At 40.9% G+C, this 22,543-nt stretch overlaps 1 protein-coding gene and 1 long non-coding RNA gene across 2 annotated transcripts in view; both read left to right on the forward strand.

Moving 5' to 3' along the window:
- Positions 1–22,543, forward strand: part of rsrc1 (arginine/serine-rich coiled-coil 1) — a 110,722-nt gene that overhangs the window by 56,718 nt on the left and 31,461 nt on the right. The window lies entirely within an intron of this gene.
- LOC117941895 lies at positions 3,085–13,868 on the forward strand. Its single transcript, XR_004655999.1, has 3 exons — positions 3,085–3,175; positions 10,672–10,677; positions 13,858–13,868. It is a non-coding gene; the product is annotated as an uncharacterized LOC117941895 (long non-coding RNA).

Consider the following 22,543-nt stretch of genomic DNA (forward strand, 5'->3'; position numbering starts at 1 on the left):
CATTTACACAGGACCTAAATACCTGAATAGGCTTTTATCAAACAGCCCCTGCAGCTCACTTAGTAGCAGATTGACACTGGTGGCAGGCTGACTGACCTCCAGATGAGAGGGGTGGATGGATGGATGGAAGGGTTTCTAAAGCTCCGTTAGAGAGCCATGCCTCATAGTAAGAGCCCTGTGCCTCAAGCTGTTGCTCTGACCCTCTCAAAAGAGGTCTGTTTAAGCTTTAATGTGGGCATGTGAGTTTCAAGGATGATGTGTTCGAGATGGGTCGCCGTGGTCCTCTGCACCTACAAGTGGATTTTATTTATTTCAGTAAGAAATAAGCCTCCCAGTTCAAAGGTGTCTGTCGATGGCGATGCGGGCTGAGTGACTTAAGGCCTGCCTGGATCAGAGTTTATGTACAATTGATTTTTGGTTTGTTTTATGGGTATAATAAATGCAGGTCCTTCTGCGCCCTCGCTTTCGGTTTGCTTTAGTACGTTGGTAATAACTTGATGATTTTCTCAGTTTTACATTGTATCTTGTCTTGTTGGTTGGACAGATCAAGAATGAATATGAAGTTGAATACGTCTCGCAATTTTATATATTTTCTGAAATTTCTTATCCAAAAAAATGAGTTGATTAGTTGAGAAAATAGTCGTCAGGTTGCAGCTAAACCTAAAATCAATTCCTATATTTGATGCATGAGTAGGTGGTGGTTCTGTTTTTTTTGTGTGGCTAGATTCCTTGTTTTCAGAGTTTGTTGACAGTTATCTTTTTTTTTTCCCAGAATGAAGGTCTAGGGTGTAAAAAGTACTTGTCAAATTAGTGGACAACTTTCCTTGCCTTGCTTTAGTGAACAATATATACTGTACTAGAGAGACCCACTTAGGGGAAATTCTCTGATTCTGTATGTGTGTGAGAAAGACAGGGAGAGATTGAGAAGGCTTTGTTTTTCTTCTGTGGGCAGATTTCAAACAGCATCTGGTGAGCTCTTGAAAAGGCTGTTATGAGAATGTTAAAATCCAAACTGAATCATTTTTGGGCCCTCCTTCCTCCTCCCTGCTTTTTCTCTCCTTGTTGTCAGCGACACATGGTGTACCCCCCCCCCCCCCCCCCCCCCCCCCCCCCCCCCCCCTTTCTCGCTCAACATTTATACATTTCCATAACAGAAAAGGAATATTTTTAATTTGCTACTTTCCATAATTTTGAAACATATGGTATAAATGATTTTGATGCAAATGTATTTGCTAATTATTTGCACACGAGCCTTAGACAGGCCTGCCATTGAAGTGGAATGAAAGCAAATTTGCAATCACCTTAAATTTTGCTAACCATTTACTGTTAAGTAAACTTTGCTCAGTAATTTAATTACCTTGGACCGCTGGCAAGCGCTCAGAGCTTTTCGGGAGGGGGTGGAGAGGGATGCTGAACACAAACAATGCAGAGTGAGCGAGGAGAAGGAGAGAGTAAAGACAGTGTATACTGTGAACAGTAATATTGAATTCTCATCAAGTGGAAGGTATAAAAATGTCATTGCTTGGACACTTTTACAAGTGAAAGACAGAAGATATGGGACTCAAGTTGTCCTCTGACATCTGGTTTTTTAGGTTTAGACCAGCTCTCAATGGATGTAGCTGTCTGATTGGCCCTGGATTAGACTATGTGTAGACCTGGGCATCCCTGTCTTCATGATTTGTAATCATGTCTACCCTCTGACAGACTATTCTTCATGTTAAGGCCAGGGCTGCACAATAATGCCAACAATTAAATTGCATCTTGCCTAATACTGCGGTCATGGTTATTAATCATGATTAAAATCAGTAATTTGATATCAAAAATTCAGAGGGACTTAACAGTGCTTATGTGTTTTCATGCTTTATTGCGACACTACATTGAATCAGAGTAGATTTAATATTTTGGCTTTTTGACATAGATCGACAGGAAAAGCACATTTTAATGTTAAAGTGAAAGCAAATTTCAAGAGTTGTTGAATTCCAAATATGAATTCCCTTTCATAGGACACACATGACTCATCACTGGTGCATCCACTGGGTTTTAAGTCAAACGGAGATTACCTGTGCTGAATTTTCATTCAGGTGAGGGGAATTGGAAATCCCAAATTCCTCATAGCTGTGAATGCTGCTCTATATGCTGTATTAGACTGGCAGACCGTTTTTCTGCCTTTCACCCAATGCATGCTGGGACAAGCCCCAGCCTTCCCTACGACCCTGAATAGGAGAAAAAAAAGTATAGAAAATGGATGGATGTTCAGCGTTCCTGTTGTAGATGGACGAGGATGGGTTGCCGCAGCAACCTTGGCCTTCGTACAGTCATCACACTGGATTCTTCTGATGGCTCTTCAGGTGATTCAGTTGATGGGTTGTAGTACTCTTAAGGGCAACAACGACTCCAAGGTTTGTTTGGTGTTACTTAGTCTACAAATTAAATATCTCCCGGTTTGTGACGCTGACTCATTTTGGCTAAACTAACGCTGTTTAAATCTGTATCACAAGTTGTTTTTTCACTATATACAACATTTCGACTAATAAAGTCCTAGTATTTTAAACTGTTTTTAAAGAAGCCCAGGTCCATGATACCTTAATGTGCGGCTCTGCTGCTGTGCTACATCAATGGATGATTGAGTCACAGGGAACGGTAGAAGTAAATACAGACAAATGGGATGAAGGATGTGGCCAAGACACCTGTGATTGCTTGAAGTGCTTCATGTGAAGAATGGAGGAATGCTTGATTTAATTGTACAATGGACGGAGCACGACAGTAGATCAGAGGTTAGAGTGGCAAAATTGCAAGGTTGGTGGTTTGAGTCCCTGCTCCTCCTAACAGCATGATAACGTGTCCTTGTGCAAGACACTAGTGATGTAATGGACCATAGTTGATCCATTGATCTGAAACCCACTATTCAGAATACATGTGTACCACAGGTTATTTGCAAAGTTTAACCATAACAATAACAGTCTGAAATCCACTTTTTGTGTCGTTGTTACCTAAAGTAGGCTGATAAATCTCCAGGGAGAGTTGCCGTAAAAAAAAAGACACAGGTAACACAATTTCCTGTTGATGTGAATGGGTCGTGTTAAAATCAGTTTTATGTTCACATGAACGGAGCATTTTAAAAGCAGTTGATAGAGACGGTTATGGCTTCTGGAGGAGTGGAAGAACTTGAAAAGCTGTGACACCGGCTACAGAGCTCCATCGTATCAGCGGCAGTTGGTAGTTGAGTTACACAACAATATGGAGCTTTGTAACATTATGGTTAAGTTTGGGCGAAAAAAAAGTGGGTGTTGTGCGGTGATGACAGTTAAGTTTAGGAAAGATATTTGGTTTGGATTGAAACACGCCCAAGGAACACGCATTTCCGCGGGTGAAAGTCCTTTCTTTTCTCCAGGAAAGCGAACTGCCCCCCCTGGCTTGTACACGCTGTGTTTTATCACCGCTCTTTCTGTAACAAATGGAAAGCATTGAAAATTCCGGACATGTATCCAATCTAAATCTTGAGTTTTGTGATCTTTTGCGCCCGCTCTGAGACACTGAATAAATGTTAACGTGTCAGTGATGTATAAATATTAGCGCTGTCAAACGATTAAAAAGTGTAATCCCGGTTAATCGTGTTAATGTCATAGTTATGTAAATGTAAACATAACTTTTGTTTGTTTAAAAGAAATCTCAACAGGGCAGTTTAAAAATGCCAAGTGGTTTTGACCTTACATGGGTCTAAATAGTAAACACAGGTAGCTTGCCTCTGGTTCTCTCTCTCTGTATACTGTAGACAACACTCAGAAAATAGACACTATCCCACTCACATGATAAAACAACTTATCACAATATCAAAATATTTATATCAGAAAAATGCGATGAAATCATGCACCCCCCAGAGCCTTAAAGAAATATTTCAACATTTTGGGAAATATGCTTGTTTACATTCTTGCTGAGAGTTGGACGGAGACCACTCTCATCAGCTAGCCTGTCTCCGTCCAAATGCAACAAAATCCGATTAACATGCCTTTATCTCTTTTAATAATCTGTACAGAAAACTACGAGTAAAAACGTTGCTGTGTTGTTTTACAGGCCGTTATGTGCCAGACTATTTGTTAGCCAGGAATGCAAACAAGTGAATTTCCCAACGTGTTCAACTACTACTTTAAGGTTCCCTGGATGTAGTACACATGAAGCTAAAAGAAGAAATAAATGTCACATTATGCAATTAGACATGGTTCATTTCGTTGCTATAATTAACGCAGCGTTGGATGTTTGTTATGGCTAAAAGTCAGCGGTATGGAGAAAAAGGCAAATTCCCCGGTGCAGTTCTTTAGCCCGCCTGCTGACTTGCATCAAGTGTTTGTGTGTGTAAAGTCTGTGTGTATGTAGGTAAATCACGGGTTAAGATGCGTTTCTAACAAGCTAACCCACTGATTTTAATTAGAAATGTAACCGTAACAGAAGTTTTCATGTACAATGCTGTCTTTTGCTAAAATATATAACCAACTGTCATTTCAATGGAGTCACTTCTCTCAAAGTTTTTATTTTTCTATATATTTTCCCTTTTCTTTCATCATCTGGCCTCCTCTAGTAATAAAGTTGAAACGTCCTCTTTTTCCTCCTTTTTTCTCTCTCTTCTTTCACACCAGCGAGGCTCCATAGACACACACACAGGAAGGCGATGGCTGGGATGGAATTGAAGTAATAAAACCCCCTTTGTTTTAGTTTGTATTGGACCATTCATCATCACTTTATTTAATACGCGGCTGTAATTGTGCCATCCCCAACCATCACTAATGGCTGTGTTCGTCTGTGTTTGCTTTGTTGATGGAAATGAATGAAATTAGGATAAACAACCGCAGAGTCGCGTGTAATCAAGCCTTGATTAATGTACCAGCGTTTCAGCGCCGTTTCTCATTCCACAACACCTGATATCTTTCCCATAAACAAATTGTGTTTGTCTAAATGAAGAAATTAAATGACGCATTTGATGAGTTTATGATTGACCCGGTCCGGCTCGTGGCTCATTATTCTCTGTCTGGTGAGGCCAAGAGGTATGTGACTAATGCTCTGTCACTTCCCACACAAGGATTTATCACCACCACTGATTAATGGCAGCCAAACAGCATTTTAATAATTTTATGATTGTGGTTTCTGGCAGTCGCAGAGAGAGATGCAGAGAAACCGAAAGGAAGATAGAGAATAGTGGGGGGGCCATTTAGAAGGAGAGGGTAAGAGAGAGAGAGAGAAAGCGACAAAGTGTTCATCCCAGATTAAATGTTTTATGCCATTGCAGGCTGAGCAGACGGAGGCATGATTATGCGCCGTATGAACATTCCAATGAATCTTCCTCTCGCACTTGAAAAGTATTTCACACACATGTTTAAGGAATTTCTCCCCCTCATTATTACATTTACTTTTTCCACTGGAAAGCAACAAATTGGCAACAAGTCTGTAAAATACCTCAACAGTGAGCGATCGCATCCCCCAGGGGGTAAAATGTGGAGGTGGATCGGGGGAATGAGGCGGACTCACAGGTTAGGAGAAGGTAGGGTTAATACGTTGGTTCAACAGGTGAGGATTATGATATACAGTACCTGGTTGATTTAATCACGTACAGGCACAGGCGGATATCTTGCAGCAGATACTGATTAAATAATTTCAGATGACGAGAAAGGAGTTGATTGTCGGGGGCATTAGTGTTTAAGTCCTGACCCAAGAACAGTTTAATCATTAGCTGTTGATCTCTTTGTTTAATTCCCAGACAGTCTGTCATTGAATACTTGTACCTCTCCTGTTAGATATTTTTTGGGGCATTTTTATGCCTTTTTTTCCCACAGGAGAGCTAAAGACATGAAAGGGGGAAGAGAAGGTGGAACAACATGCAGCAAAGGGCCGCAGGTCAGAGTTGAACCTGCGGCCGCTGCGCTGAGGAGTAAGCCTCTATATGTGTGCGCCTGCTCCACCAACTGAGCATACCCGGCCACAAAGTTAAGTTGCTGTTGCTGTTAAGTTGCTACTAACAGAAAGAAGATGCAACTTGAGACCATGACAAAGTACACCTCTGTGGTAGTTCCAGCTACAGTAGGTGTCTCCAGGACACCCGTTTGCCACAAGATTACCGCGTTGCATTAGGTTTAGTGTAGATACTGACATTTTGCGTAATTCAGTTTTTAAATAAAAAAAATAAATTAATCTCGCTTGACTTTACCTAATTTTATGTTTAGTATAAATGTCTCATAAATAAAAAAATAAAAAGAGCAGTTTATTATACAACTTTCTTATACTACTGACTGTCTCTCTCAAACTGCAGAACTGATAGAACACAGTGGGGCCGACCACCTGACATCATTTTCTACATTTGTACACATTTTCTAATCTATTGTTTTACTTTCAATGAACATTGATTATGTAAGTCATTAATTTGGCATTTGGTTTCGTTTGCAAACTACCTGCAATATTACAATACTAAAGACATATTGATATTGACATTCTATGGTTGAAACATCAGCTACACACTTTGTTCCTGTTTTGGGCTCTACGGTATGTACAATTGAATGTTATTAGAAGTCGTCGTCCCCCCCCCCCCCCCCGGGAATCAAAAAGTATCTCTTCTTTTTTTTTTTTCTTCTATTAAACATGTGTGCACGTGCACGCAAGTGCTTTGATTTGTGTGTATTCTCATGGGGCTAAGGAGTTAAATTGTACATGCCAAGGCACATGCTGTACTGCCTGCAATGGTTTTGAACAGCATGTGTTTTTATTCCTGCCACACCGGCAACATTTCAAAGTGAATGTTAGTTTGAATTAGATTAGTGTTGGTCATTTTTCCTTCTAACTCAGAGACACAGAAATAAACGCAGCGCGGCTGATAAACATTTAGACACCTGTCGTCTCCAATCTCACGTTCCAGGTCTCAGCAACAGATGGAAGTCATGAGTTGTTTCAAACTTCTAATGGAGTCCTAATTTTGTACAGATTGCGCTGTTACCCTCTCTCACACACACACACACACACACATGCACACACACAGCTTTTTAGTCCTCTGCTCTCCCTGCTGTTACATGCTTCTGTCTCTCCCGCTTCTTTTCTCAGTTTTTAGGCTTACAGTATATGATGAGTCCGTCCTGTTGGCGGAAGTGAACGAGCCACCTTTACTGTACTTTTTAATGGCTTTTTGACAAAAAATGTATTCCAAGAAATCCTGTGTCAGCAATTGCCGTTAAGATACAGGTTAGACAGTAACAGACCGTCCGTGAATACTGGAACTCTTGCTAGATGGATAGTCTGTATGTTTGCTGGGTGAAATTCCACTTTTGCAATTTTATGAGTATAATTAAATTGTGGTTTTAATCTGATGAAGAATAGAGAAGAAAAATGCAAGTGTTGATTTAAAATCCGAAGCAAACAAGTAAAGTTGCCGAGCAGCTGCTGTGCAAGTTTCACAGCAGCTTCACATCCAGACTGTGGAGGTTGGACAAAATCGGGAATGTTTTTTTTTTTTTTTTTTTAACAAAGTCTGCGTAATCACCAATTTCACACTAGTGTTTCATGAATAACTTTAACATTCACACTGACTACCTAGTCTGTCGGAGGAGGTGATTTCCGTCCATGATTAACTTAATTATTAAGTATTCATACCTTCACTGCAAGTTTTACTCTTTTTTAGTTTGACTACTAGCGCAGTGTCGCTAGAGAGCTGGAATCTCTATTAGATGTGATTCTGTGTCGTCACTTAACCCCAACACACACCGTATTCTTAGTGCTTATTTTTCCTGTCTTCAAAGGTCTCTCTTCCATACACTGTCCCTTCGTGTCGTTTTCATTCAGTCTTGGCATTGCATGCGCTAGCCACACTCACAGACATAACAACTTAAACAACCGTCGTCTGTGTGGCGCAGTGGGCTGATGACAGAGACATCCACCCACGCTCATTCAAAAGGGCAGCACGGCCACATTATTTACAATAGGGGACACACACACACACACACACACACACACACACACACACACACACACACACACACACACACACACGTCTGATTTGTCCTAAATGCCGCACCCAACACTTTCTTCCTCTTCCTGCATCCTTCAGACCAATCCTACTGTTGCCAATAGAGGAGTGAAGAGAAATAAACAGTTAATTAATCCACCATTGGCTCAATGTTGCATATTTCTGCCTAATTAGTAAACCTGGCAATAAGGGGCCCCTGGGTACCCGTCTCCTCCCAACCAGGGCCCTGTCTCCCAGACCAGAACTCCAGCTGTGTATTTAAGGAGAAATAAATATCAGAAAGTACATTGCCCCTCTTTCATCTCCTCACGCTGAGAAGTAGGGAATTGCTGTGGGAGAATTAATGTTCATTTAATTTCCCTTCTTTCTTCTGCTCATATATTTGGATTCTTCAGGTATTTCTTGTCTCTACATGTTTCCCTCACTCACTCTCTTGCTCATATACACACAGAAAACAGAACCTTTTTCATAGCTACTACATCTGCAGGACACATGTTCAGCAAATGTACATTTGTGTGAGCGTCTGTGCACCATGAATTAGTGCGTGTCAGCTTAAAAGAAAGATGTCCGGGCCTGTGTCTGCTGATAGTAAAAGTATGTTTTTCTGATGTCTTGAACATTATTTCTTGTTACCAAAGGCTAATCTGTCTCTCTCAGTTTGATTCATGTCGTCTTAGATCCAATGGACGAATCCAAAGCCAATCCAGGCTGCAGACTCCACCACAGAGATTGATGCGATCAGCTCTGTTCATACTCAGAATAAACCTGTCTTGATCTGTGGCTTTGTGGACACATTTTCGGTATCTAGAGGCCAGATCCAGGCTCCACAAGTGGCCTAGCAGTAATAGTGACAGTCGCATACCTGAACGGTTACAACGACCATGGGTTGTCTGTTGAACTACTCAGTAAAGCTTTTTAAATGTCAAGGGGAGTTCATCTTTAATATAAGTGAATAACTGTCTTGTGTACTGCTGGATTGCTTATTTCAAAAATGTTTGTCTAAATGACCTTATTCAGGGATTTATTCAATACAGCATTTTGCATTAATTGACTATAATATTATAAACAGTTTTTTAACTTCTGTTTAAAATCTCCAATGGATCTGTCAGACTTAGATGTGCAGCAGTATTCCTTCCCAGTAATTGTAAGTAAGCAGGACAAAACTTGTATAATGTGCAACACTCAAAGAGGTAATTTATATCACGTCAAATGCTTTTACGATAGAATGTAAAAGGGCTGTAAGAAAAGTGGTCTGGGATTGCCTCCACACGGCTCTGACAGTTCCCCAACCCGTCAAATACTGCGGCTTTGTAAGGCATTAACATGCAGGCGGGCGGGACAGGATGTCAAAACATATGTATGTATGTATATATATATATATATATATATATATATATATCTTTACATAGCGAATATTTGTTAACTGCTATAGTAATGCTCTGAATATCGAGTACAGTCCCTTTCATGACTTTCCAGTTTATTTAATAATTAAGTCTACAGTAAAAAGGAGCAAGTTGCCATTTAGACTAAAAAACTACTGCGTTTGGTGGCGTGTCTTGTTTCAGATGCCAGTGAGATGATAAAATACAACTAAGCAAGACCAGTTTTCGAGTGTAGAATAGATTAGGTTAGGTTGACAAAATATGAAGGCCGATCAGACATTGTGAAAGCATGAGTAAGGTTTTGCTGCTCTGGAGAGTCATCCTTTGTTGTGGCAATCGGGAGGTAAACAGTAGAAATACGGTTTTCATCTTACAAAGTAATCTACCAGGAATGAACAGTTGCGTGGAGATAAAGGTTGAGCCAGGTTATGCATTTTTGTTTCTTGCCCGATTCCTCTACGTTGGCAGGAGCCTCATTCAAATCAATGACAGGCGTTTTGTTTTACACAGTGCTACTGCCTGTCTGAATGCAGCCTAATGCTAAAATAATGCTTAAATGATCAGAGAGTCTTAATTACTTTGCGGTCATGCAATTAAGAACGGCAACACGCTATACATTAACAATTTCTATCGGTGTCTCAAAGATACCAAGGTTAAGGGGCGTTCTGCCCTGAAACATCCGATCAGGGGTATAGTACAGTTTTTATTTCAGAGATAAATGTTTGTTTTTCCCACAAAATGAACACTTAGTTGCCAGTTCATTAGATAGACCTGGCTGGACTGAACAGTCTAACACAACGTCAGGAGGCTTACAATGTTTGTTTTCAAACTGTTTAGAGCGGTGGTGATCATCAAGTTTATGATCATTTTGGAGGATGTAGTTTGTGGTGCTGTTGAATTGTAATTTGTTACTGACAGGTGTTTCCATTGTGTGGAATTTATTTTTAGTAAGGGTAGGTAAAATAACAGAAACACATCTCTCCATGTATCTGTATTTGATCGACGTGGAATCTATCTGAGATTAGTTGAGCTGCAGTAGCGAATTAGATGTGTAATCTTGTTTCTAATCGTGACAAACCTTTAAATCCCCATTCAGCGTTAAAACCTGCCAGGATTTTTATAGAACCAGGTATGACCTCTGACCTTGACTTGATAGGGTTTATGTACTTAAAAACATCTTACTCCTGCTGGGACCAGTTCACTAACAGTGTGAAACCGATGAGTTGTGACACACTAACAAGGGAATTCTCAATTTTGACAAAATGTACAGCGTGTTTAATAAGTGGTAGAGAGGTGTGTGTGTGTGTGTGTGTGTTGGGGGGTGTCTCCAGATCAGGACTAATCGGTGGGATCAGCCGCAGAGAATAAGCTCGTAGTTATTCTAAATTGGCCAGGATATGTGGTTATATGATAGAGAGCGAGGGTTTTAATCCCTCACCCGTCATTGTTGGGCTGTCTATAGAAGCTGGCTTTTCTACACACACACACACACACACACACACACACTAGTATGAGAGCAATGATGAGCATTGATGATAAATGTATAATCCACACACACACACACACACACACACGCACCATTAAACCCAGTGGATTACAGTTTGGGGAATTACAGCAGGGATTTCTGTTGTCTCTCTTTCTGTATTGCTCTTTCCTCTCCTCCTCTGCTTTCACTGCCCTCACTTGTCAACAGCCCCACTTGGCCCGGACTTCCAATCCACAGCTTTGATGAGGCAGTGTCAGCTATTTGTTTGGCCAAGCTCAAATAGATCTCTGAATAGAAAGAGTGTAAGAGAGAGAAAAGCTGAAAAAGAGGGAGAATGGCCATCCTGGTATGTGATAATATAGAGAAATAATCTGCCACCTTCGTCTTCTTCTCCTCCCTTTTTCTGTTGTCTCTCTCTCTCTCTTCATTCTTAACTCTGTCTCTCGCCCTTTATCTCCTAAACACAGACTGTGCCAGTGTCGGCTTGCAGCTGATTACCGTTGTAATCACTCACATTTCAGATGATCTGATATGAGAAAAGGCCTACAAATCATCTTAACACCCCCCTAAATTCCCCTGAACTCCTTCTCCTGAAGAAGGAGGCCAACAACAACTACTTTATTTTTGTCCTCAATATTTTCTACTTAAACAGCAGGCCAGAAAATTCCTTCAGAAAATCCCAGTAAAAACAATGCCTGGGTAAGCCCATTCTGCCAATATCCGCTGCTCGTTTCAGGGTAATGTAAGCCCTGGATTTGCCAATGTAAGTAGATTGGGGCACAATGTAAGTACAAGTGGAGTTGATGTAGCTAACTTTGTACTAAGTGGCAGCTTGCTGGGGCTTAGTGAGTGCTGCTCTCTGCCTTTGTAGAGTTTTATAGCTTTCACTAAGCAACTGACTTCAACTGCAAGAACTGTGTACCTGTAGGTTGTTTTGTTTACTGGTGATTGCATCCAAATATTGTGTTTTGATACAGAACGCAAACTGTTTTTTAAAGTAAAAACCTTTTTATTTTGTTTTGTTAAGTCACAAACCAAGTGTTTGCTGTATTTATACCAACTGAGTTGTGATGAAAATGACTTTATTGGATCCACCATAGTGCGAGGATTGTACCTAACTGGTTTTGCCAAAGGACTTTAAATTTAGGTTCACATTTTTGGGGTTTTCATTTTCCTCACAAAGCCATACCGCAAATGCCATTTAGCTCATTGTGGTCTACTGAGGTACGGCATGCATTCACTTTGGTTAGTTGCATTTGTCGTTGTCGTTTGGCATTGGCCAGAATCATTTTGCAGCTGATTGGATCCGTTTTTAAGCCAGACAGCATATTTTCCCTTTCAAAATACGGTGCTGCTCACACAAGCACAAACGAGGCATTATAACCCTAAACCAGAGCAGTTAAGTTGTTCATTGGTTGTTGTTTAAAGTTGGTCTCCTGGATTCCCCCTCCATATTATATTAAAACAATTTTCCCTCCAGTATTCAACCTCATTTGTTACTCTAGTAGTTGGATTAAGGTGTATACATGCTTCAAATTTCCTTTTAATAATGTGACTAAAAAAAGCATCAGTAATGATCACAACAAGCTCAGTTCATGGCAAATGTACTTCAGCTTACATGTCTTTATCGAGTTAATATGGGAAAAATTGCATGCCATGTGAAATCATAATCAAACGCTCTGAAAAGCACCATATTTTGTCTTTGTATGTTTGTGTCTGTGTTGCAGCTTGGGAACTGTTAATTACACATGAAGGGGTCCCCTAGAAGCAGGCCGGGAGCCCTAGGGGCCAGTGGTGGTGCTGGTGGGACGGGGAAACAGATTAGGGCGGTCTCGGGGCACCAATAGATGGCCAGATGAACCAGCAGGGGCCCCTATCTTTTATTCATTCCCCCAGTGGACCCCTCCACAGGTCCTGGACATGAGGCCCACTCACATTAGGCCAGGACTGCTTTATACAATTTTTATTTTTGTTTAGAACATTTTGTTGAAATAATTGTTATAATAGAGCTTGTGAAACACACAGTTAGGGGTTTGAAGGGTTTGGCATTGATTGATGAGGCTCATGTTGGCCAAAGTTGTCAGATAAGGTTTTGTATGCAACTGTGAACAACCAAATCATGTGTGTGTGCATCATATAAGTCATGTAACATACTACTGTATCATTTTAATGAGGTGTGTATGGGTGTGTGTCCAGGGGTGATAATCCTGTCACCCGTCTGCAGAGCCCCAAAGAAACTGCTAAGCCACTTGATTCACTTTGATCCAGTTTTGGGGGCAGTTTAATTTCCCATAATGCTATTGATCAATGATTTCTTTTCAGGGCTGATGTAATTAGTATATATTTTTTTTGTGCCCCTATCTGACTGAAAGAAAGATCAATTTCAGCTCACACAGAGGATTACACGAACACATGAACACAAACATGTGTGTGTCTGTCTGTGTGTCTGTCTGTCTCACGGCCTTTTCTCCTACAGCTACACCAGTTGGTTCAATTTGAAAATTAACAGTCACAGCAATCATAATCCTACCCCAAACAATTCAATTAAAAATGATTTTATAGTGTCAAATCATAAGAGTTATCTCAGGACACTTTACAGATAGAGTAGGTCTAGACCATACTATAATTTACAAAGACCCAACAATTCCATTAATTCCAGCTCTTATGCATAATTCATCAAATTAATATATAGATCTGATATTATCCTATTAAGAAAGGGTTGTTTTTATTAATTATCTTGATAAAGTGGTTGGCTTGAGCAGCGTGGCCTGATTGCTAATAGTCAAATGATTAATACAAGCCATTGTTGGTGTCCTCTCTGATGAGTGCTATTAGCTATTCAGTACAAATGAGTTAAACCTTGATTTTATAACCACATTAAGACCTCGCAACCAGTGAGGAGAATTACAGCCACAAGTATTGCACGAAGCAACGCTGTATCTCATATTGGCTGTTGAGCACGCTGTAGTAACATTGATTTTGGTGGGTGTCAGGGGTTGAGTTAATTAACTTGGTTTGTGAACTGTGATGCAACTCTGGAATAAAGGTCTCAAATGTCTGATTAGGAATGTTAATGATAGGTCTTTGAATACATTTGATTCCACTCACCATTCTTGGAGAATATTTAAATGATTGTGTTTTCTTTTTGCTGCTGTTTGTTGGGCTCACTGTCGGACACACGTACAGTTTCCTGATGCACATCAGAGCAATAATGCATGTTTGTTGTTAAAAGTCTTGTCCGGTGTAGTCTGGATCAACCGAAGTACATTTCCAGGATAAAGCCTGACGAGCTAGCATGCCTCTATTATAATACACCCATCTAAGCCGCACACTGGCAAGTTTTGAAGACAATTTGGATTGTGCAACAAGGCTGGTCTGCTTTGTTCTTTTGGGGAACGATTGTAAAGATTTACAAAGAATATGTTCAAGGCGTGAACATAATACACCTGGCGATACACTGGTAGGAGAAAATTACATTTAACCATGTTTCCAGCTAATTTATATAGCTGACGTTACTGAATTGTGTGAACCTCATTTAGTATTGTATGTGGCGTTTTCTTATGCGGGTAGCAAAAGTTCCACCGAAACAATTTCCTTCCCGAGGCTATTTTGCAGAGCCACCGTCGCTGCGTCCGGAGACAATCGTGATTGTTTTTTAGAAATGCAAACAACCCCCAGCGTTGGTTTTTTTCCGCTTCTCCTATCCCAGAATGTATGTGTGGTGTAGCCAGACCTTACTCCGCAGCGCTGTGTCTGGCAATGCGAATGTCCAGTGTGAATTAAGGAGCTGTCTACAGCCTGAGACGTCCCCCACAGACTCATACTCGTCATTTGGTGGACAGTGTTGACCTCCTTTCCACTTTGAAACAAAGGCGGAGACCACTTGCTAAATACAGGCCTGTGTGTGTCTCAGCCTGTTAGTTAATTTCATGACATAACTCCATTAAACCATTTAACTGGAAGCATAATGACCAAGCATTAAGTTGATTGTTTTTTTAATTTGTGCTAAATAAATATTAAACCTAATCACATAAGATATTCATGGTTTGAAAACTGTCCCCTGTTAATGCAAAGTCAAATCTTTAATAATGGATATTTGTCCCTCAGTGTTACATCACAGTTCTGACCAGCTGTCTCCATTTAGTTAGAAAGTGATTCATCTATTGCCTTCCAATTGTAATGGATGCGGTTGGAAGATAATTTAGATTTTTAAATAAAGCACAATAAATTAAGTTAAACTTAACCAAGATGTTAGATGCCAGAAATGATCGTGCCAGAAGAGATTCAGTAAAATAGTTTGGCAGACTTTCAGGCTTCAGCAAATGATTATTTTCACTATCGAATAATCTACTGAGAACATTCTCTATTATATAGTTGTGTGGTATAAGAAATGTCAGAAGACAGTGAAAAATGTAACAATAGCCCAAAGTGACATCTTCCCATTGCTTGTTTTCTGTAGTATTTGTAGTTTTGCTTGTAAGTTTATTATGAAATAGGAAGAAAAAGCAGCAAATCATCACATTGGAGAAGGGAATGTTTGGTATTTCTGCTTAAAAAAATGACTGAAATGGTTAATCATAATCAAAATAGTTGCATGATAGTTTTCTGTTGATGATTAATTTATAAGTGTAAATTGTATGTATTTATGAGCGAGTGATCGTTACAGTTCTGCATGCAATAGTTGTTGCATAACTCCCACATGAGACATTTGGTTATTTTCCACTTGAGGGATAATTCTCTGAAATTAGACATGTCCATTCTCTCTTTAAACTTACCTGACAGCAACCTTGTGGTCACTACTGACCAGAAACCTTGTCTCTCATTTACCGGACTTTCTTTTGAACTAAGCCCATCCTGCAGGGCTTAAACGCTTGTGTGGAAGGCCAGTGCTTGAAATTAGCAGCAGACTTTCTGCCAAAACCCAACCGGGTAGTCATTACTGGAAAAGCCTTCAAGTTTTTCACCCTTTTGAAGTGTGTCAGTACTTAGAGAGATAACAATGCCGGTGCCCTTTAACCTTGTTGGGTTCTTTAGCTGCGTGTGTGTGTGGGTGGGTGTGTGGACTTCCCCATTTCCATTTGGCTGGCCGATCTTTAAAGTTGCTCACTGGTCTGGTTACAGCCAGGGGATGAGCCATGGCATTGAGTAGTTTCAAATGAAACCAAACTAAGCCTATATGCAAACAAAACCTAGGGAATTAGGGGAACTAAGCTGGCCTGTTCACAGTAACTCCTCGGCCAACGCTGAACCACAGAAGAAGAGAGAGCGAAGGAGAGGAGGGCGGGAGTGAATGAGCGAAGCTCTCTGAATTCTCATGAAGGGCCTGTTCTTTTAATTGTGTTGAACGAAACAACAGGGGCTAAGTAATGGGGTTTTAAAGCGAAGCACATTTGGATAGCTTGTGTAACGCCCTGTGTGGGTGTGAGGCGGGGAGCAGAGAGGAGAGAGAGGGAGAGAGACAACGAGGGCGAGTGGGCGGTATTGTGTGGCAAAAACAAAAGGCGAAAGTTGGCAAACGGAGGCACCCACTGAAAAGCCTGAAACCAAACTGGCCGGCTAATTACTGACATGCATTGTCAAGGAGGAGGAAACACAACAAAACCGGGATAAAGATTAATTTTATACCTCATCCTCCTCGCTGTCAGGCACACAGAAACAAATCCTGTAAATTGAAAAAGAAAATCAAAACGAGGCAAGTAGATAGAGGTAGAAGGGATCACAGGGATAAACCTATGGGAGTGGAACAGTGCAAAGCAGTGCTAGTAAAGCTTCCTTTATTCCGTCAATCCCTCCTCTCAAACACAGGCTATAGACTCGTCTTCACGTTTCTGAGCTGTCGCTTCTCAGACTCTCCCTAAGAAAAAGTGAAGAGTTTGAACAAAAGACTGTTTATGAAATAGAAAAAAAGAACATAAAGAGGCTGGGAGTGCACGTAAAGTTGCTGCCATATATTGAGGTCAGTTATAATAGAACTCTCATATCTTGGCAAAGGTTGCAGCAATGCCCACACTTGTCTTTAGAGGCTGCAGTTAGGAATCACAGAGGTCAAGAGCTTGTGTGGGTTGTAATGCAGGAATGTGTTGTAAAATAAATTACAAAGAAGGATAACAAGAGGAAAGGTGGGGCCGAGTGCTAGGATTATCAATATTGGTGTCTTTTGGAGAGAGTGCTATCATCTCCTTAACGTCCCCTGATGTTTGTTCTGCATCCAGCTCTTTAAAGACTTTAGTCTGCCATTTTTCAGATTCTTTGCTCATCTTTTTATTGCTCTGATCCATTTTGACAAGTGTTTCGAGAAAAAAAATCACTTGTCATCCCGAACCTATGGCAGACTGGTTTTTATTTTCCCCTTATTATTATTATTTTTTTTTGTAGTGTTTTTTGAGGTTTCCCCGAGTGTACATCGGCGATTTGGAGATGAAAGGGATGAAATCATCCCGATTCGTGCCCTGCCACGGAGCCGCTCAAACTCCCTGACAAAGCTGTCAGACTCCATTTTTGCTCCAACTGCCAGAATAAACTTGCGCTGCCATTTACAATCAACAAGAGGCGGCGCAAAGTCCCGCTTCTGCCGTGTCAGAACCCTCTAACTGCTCCCCATGTTTCTCTCTAAACAGCATGTCTGTCTGCTTTTATTTCTGTTTCCATGGTGTCCTGCATCCACATATGTAGTATATGGATTTTTGATAATTGTGAGGAGGTTGATTTGAAATTGTTAGCAGTATTTGTGAAATAGCATTTTTAAATGTGAATGGTCCAGTTAACTCTTGGAAGGTAAACGTATTTTAGACCACACATTATGCAAGCTTGAGACACCTGGAAGAACTCATAATAGTCTTATAACTGTGTATAAATGGTGTTTTGCTTAAATTTACCTCTTGCAATCCAGAAGTACGTGAAGCAGTTAGTCTTACTAAAAGGCACAGTTTAAATATATTAAACAGATTGTCATTTGGCAAAAACTAGGAAAATAAGGACCATATTTTTAATAATTTCAATCACTTTTAATAATTGCTTCTCAACAAGGCGCTAATTACACTTCCTATATAGATATTATTAATTCTCTGTGAGGCACGTCATGGTCCACTGTGTGGCTATGACAACACAGGGAGGTTGGCCAGGGACAGAACACCTATACATGAGATAGAGAGAGTAATAGAGAGAGAGGGGGAGAGGGAGGATGCTTGGCGTCTCTCCAGCAGTGGTGCTCCTGGTGTGCGAGAGGAAGAGTCTCCATTCTCTGGCTGGCCTTTCATGTAGAGACGCCCAGGAGAGAATGAAAGAGATAGATGCACAGAGGTGAGAGGGTGCAATGAGATGTTTACGGGAAACATTTTAGCTCCGCTCCAGGTTTGCCTCCAGTCTTTAAAATAAAGCTGCAAGGAATGATCAATCAGTCGGTCGACAGGAAGTTAGTCTCCCAACTGTTTTGCTAATTCAAATAAAAATTAGTTGCAGCAGCAACTGTGGCATTACGAAAAGCCTTGTGTTACCATGTACAGTACAGACAAAGAATTGTTTTAGGTGACGACCTCTAGCTCACCCAGTAAGAGCGTGCGCCCCATGTAGGCCAAGTCCTTTTCAGCGGCCCGGGTTCTGCGGCCATTTGCTGAGTGTCATCTCTCTCTTTCTCTTTCTCTCCCCCTTTACGGTCTATCCACTAGAGCCCGACCAATATGTCGCCGGGCCGATATTATGGGCCAATATTAGGCATTTCCCAAACTATGTCTATTGCCATTCATAATGGCAATACCATTTTTTTTTTATATTTGATCATCAGAATCAGTAATATTAACAACTATATATAATTGGACGATCAACCATGTTATGAGTGTTGACGTTGCATAGTTTGTCCACCAGATGAAACTCCAGAGCGTCCCTGTTGGCAACACAGTTTTTTTTCTTTTTTTGGGGGTTATTGTGTTTTAGTTCTTAAGTTTGTATTTTTATACATTTTATTTATCAGAAGTTTAATAGGTTTTGATGTTCCTCCATTCTGTTGTGGCAATAAAACAAATTCTTATCATATTATTTTAGTGAGAACTCATAATAACTACAACTAAGTAATGTTAGGGAAATCTGTTTATGTTTTCTTAAGTGTTTCTGGATACTTTAAAAAAAAAATATACAGCATATTGGATATCACAAATCTTTTATTAGTCGGGCTCCATTGTTACTATCAAATAACGGGAAAACCCCCAAAAAATAATCTTAATTAATTAATAATAGTTGTTTTAGCCTGGCTCTTCTCACATTAGTCAGAGCACTTATTTGCAGATTATGTCTCTGAAATCCTACCTTCAACATAATGGATACTGCGGGAGTTGAATACTTGTTGGAAGTCCACCACTAATACAACCATATCACAGCTCCATTAGTAATAAGGATGTGTGACCGTTTGTGTTTATGCACCATTGCTTTGAAATAAACACCTCACAATTACAAGAAATTCTGCCCCTCTCCTGTTCTCAGCCCAGCCTGTACCGTCAGCTCGGCCTGGCTCCACGTGGTCCAGCTCGGCTTGGAATGAAACGACGCGTCCATAATCTCTGTGCCGGCATGTTAATTTTCAAGTCAAAGGGGCAGTTCCCTTTTCATCACGGCGGAGGCTGTGGAATATTCAGCGCGCTGCAGATGTTCATGAATAATGTCTGTGGCCAAACCCCTGGCTGAGGCTGGGGGAGGAGGGATGAGGGAGAGGAGGGCGGGGGGTGGGGGGGGGGGGGGGGGGGGGGGGGGGGTAGTGAGGCCAGATGAATTACACGTAGGGGGGATCTGACAGGCGGCGTGGAGCTTTGTGATCATTCCAAAGTTCTAATAATCTCTCTCACCTTCTCCATCTCCCCAGTAATGAAAGAGAATAGGTGATTGCACCCCGGGCTATGTTCCCCGCGTAATGACTCCTCCAAAGGCACAGAGCCGCCAAGGAAAAATGAACTTTGAATGAGCGGCGAATTGGCTCTGACAGAGTGATAGACCGTGACACAGATTCTGTAGCAAAACAGACGTAGTGCTAATTGATTATCAATATTTTAAGCAAAGTGATGAAAATAAGCATTAAGAGATGTGAAAGAGGAAAGAGAGAAGGGAGTGTACAACACTCCCTTCGAGGGGGGGGGGGGGGGGGGGGGGGGGGGGGGGCTGTCATTTGCCCAATCTTCCTCACTCTTTCTCCACCCTGCGCTTCAACTCCTCCTGCGGCCAGGCCGTCTCCCTCGTTTCCCCCATTTCCCTGGTGCCACTCTCAGCCTGCCCTCTCCCTCTCTCATGCATTCGGTCTCTCTGTTTCTTTCATCTTTTCTCATGAGCTGACATTTTAGCGCTAATTGCCAAATATGTCCCCGAAATTGTATTAATTTTGTAATGCTTTGCTTTATTTATTTCTTCGCTCTCACCTGCATGTGATGTTCTTCTGAGCCTTGTTATCAGGCCCAGCGATAGTCACCTTATCCCTCGGAGTGTGTAATTTTGGAGTTCAATCACATATTCATTTTTTCTTCGAAAAAGAAAAGAAATTCAAAAAAAAAAATTTAAAAACATTGTCTGTTATGTTAGGCTGTCTTTACAGAATTTGTAATAACATATCAAAGAAAATGAATACACACACACACACACACACACACACACGACCCACCATTCGTGAAGTCCACACCAAAGAGCAGGCAGGGACCACCATGTTTTTGTGTCTGTTCTGCAGTGTGTGTATGTTGCTATAATGTGGTCAGTTGCGCTGAGCCCTATTGACGCTGCCAGGGTCCCAGCTCTCCTGCCTTTCTTTTCTAAGTGGCCGCCCTCCTGAACCTTCTTGTGTCAGCACTGCGATTAGCGGCTCTAGTTTACCTTTCATGTGCGGGGGTCCTGATAGATTTAGCCCCATCTCTCCCACCACCACCACCACCACTACACACACATGACACACACACACTCAGTGGTGTGCCATCACAATGGCATCCAACAGGCTTTCAGCGGGGGAGCCAGAGCCTATTCTCTACCATTCAACAACACGCTCAAGTGCGTTCACTCTGGAATAGATGAGCAGATACACACACACACACACACACACACACACACACACACACACACACACACACACACAAACACACAAATATTTCTGCTCTGAAATAGCAGCACATGTACAACTTCTTACCAGGATCACACAGTTTGATTATTGCAGGCTATAATTTGGCCAACTTTTCTGGAAAATAATGATGGAATTTGAAACCTTCTAGTTTGGTTTTGGAGTAATAGGTAGGCACAGAAAGTATTAAAATAAAAAAAGTAAATATGAGCATTTCTTCAATGGTCAGTAGCTTCAAGTAGTTATTCAGAAAAAGAAAGTTGTGGTAATTAAGGGAGTGCTTATAACAATTATTTTTACTTAAAAATATATAATACTTATACGATTTGATTTTTAATGTCTTTCTAAATTGGATTAGTTTGTTTCAAAAGTGAAGTACTTGGTCAAAGTTGTCAAAGTATTGGTCATGGTATTTTTCTAATTGTAAAATTGTGAAAAGGTTTCAAGCAAATACAGCGAATGTTGGCTGAATCTAACCTTATTTTTGCGGTTCATAACGGCAAAAATTGTTTTGTGATAGTAAAGCCAGATGTTCTGTGTTAGAGTTTTGCAGAGTGTACATGTTCTTGTATTTACATGAATCGTCACACTCCCGGAGGTACTGCTGGTGCTGGCATATGCACCCACCCAAAAATCTCTGTATCAGTGCTACGGTAATACCATAGTGGCAATGGATGCATTTTATCACATGAATAGAAGAATGTAAGCATTACTTTAAGTATGTAATGTGTGGCCTTAAAATGTACAACTCCATGTTGTATTGGGTGAAATGCTACACTGAACAATAACAAATTCCTGTACAAATTCCAGAAAAGTTGCCCAAATTATGAAGCAACAGCTTCAGCGGTTAGACCCACTGTCTTTTCTGTCGCTGGTCAGCTGTTGGGTTGGTGTGTCAGAGCCTTTAAAGTGATGGTTCAGAGTAATTTCTCCCTAGGATCCTTTGCACCACGACCTCAAGCCAAACACCCCCCCCCAAAGCGTTTTTCACCTGGGTAGAACATTGGGTGAGTTAGCGTCATAAGCTGATTAGCTTAAAGCAGGCGCTAATGGAACAACGGTTGTATCTCGTAAATTACCCCACTAATAATGCCTGAAATGATACAAAACTTCTACAGTAGTACAACTAGGTTATGTACTCATAAAACGATTGATTGGAAAGTTTGTTAGTACACCAGGAGTTTATTTAAATAACACTTGCCTGCTGGCTTCTGCTCTCTGTTGCTATTGCTACCGGCAGTAAGACGAGTGCTTTGGGACGTTTTAAAAGTAAGTGCTGTAGTACAATTAGTCGGAGACAAGTTATAATTGGGGTACGTTTGGAGACAGTACCTTGTTTGATCATTAAATTTTGTATTTCTTTTTGGTGTTGTGATTTGTAGACATCCCAAAGCACTCGTCTTATTGCCGGCAGCAGTAGCAGTAGACAACGCAAAAGTTCTTCACAAAACAATGCAACATGAATACAATTCACCAAAAACATGGTTAACATTATCCCAGATACAATAAATACAATGTAGTATACATGAATGTCTGAGGACATTTACCAACAATGTATTGCTCCAACAATCGAATTTGGTTTGTCTTCTTCTGGTCCCAAG

This window comes from Etheostoma cragini, chromosome 3, assembly GCF_013103735.1.
Source record: "Etheostoma cragini isolate CJK2018 chromosome 3, CSU_Ecrag_1.0, whole genome shotgun sequence".
Taxonomy (NCBI): Eukaryota; Metazoa; Chordata; class Actinopteri; order Perciformes; family Percidae; genus Etheostoma; species Etheostoma cragini.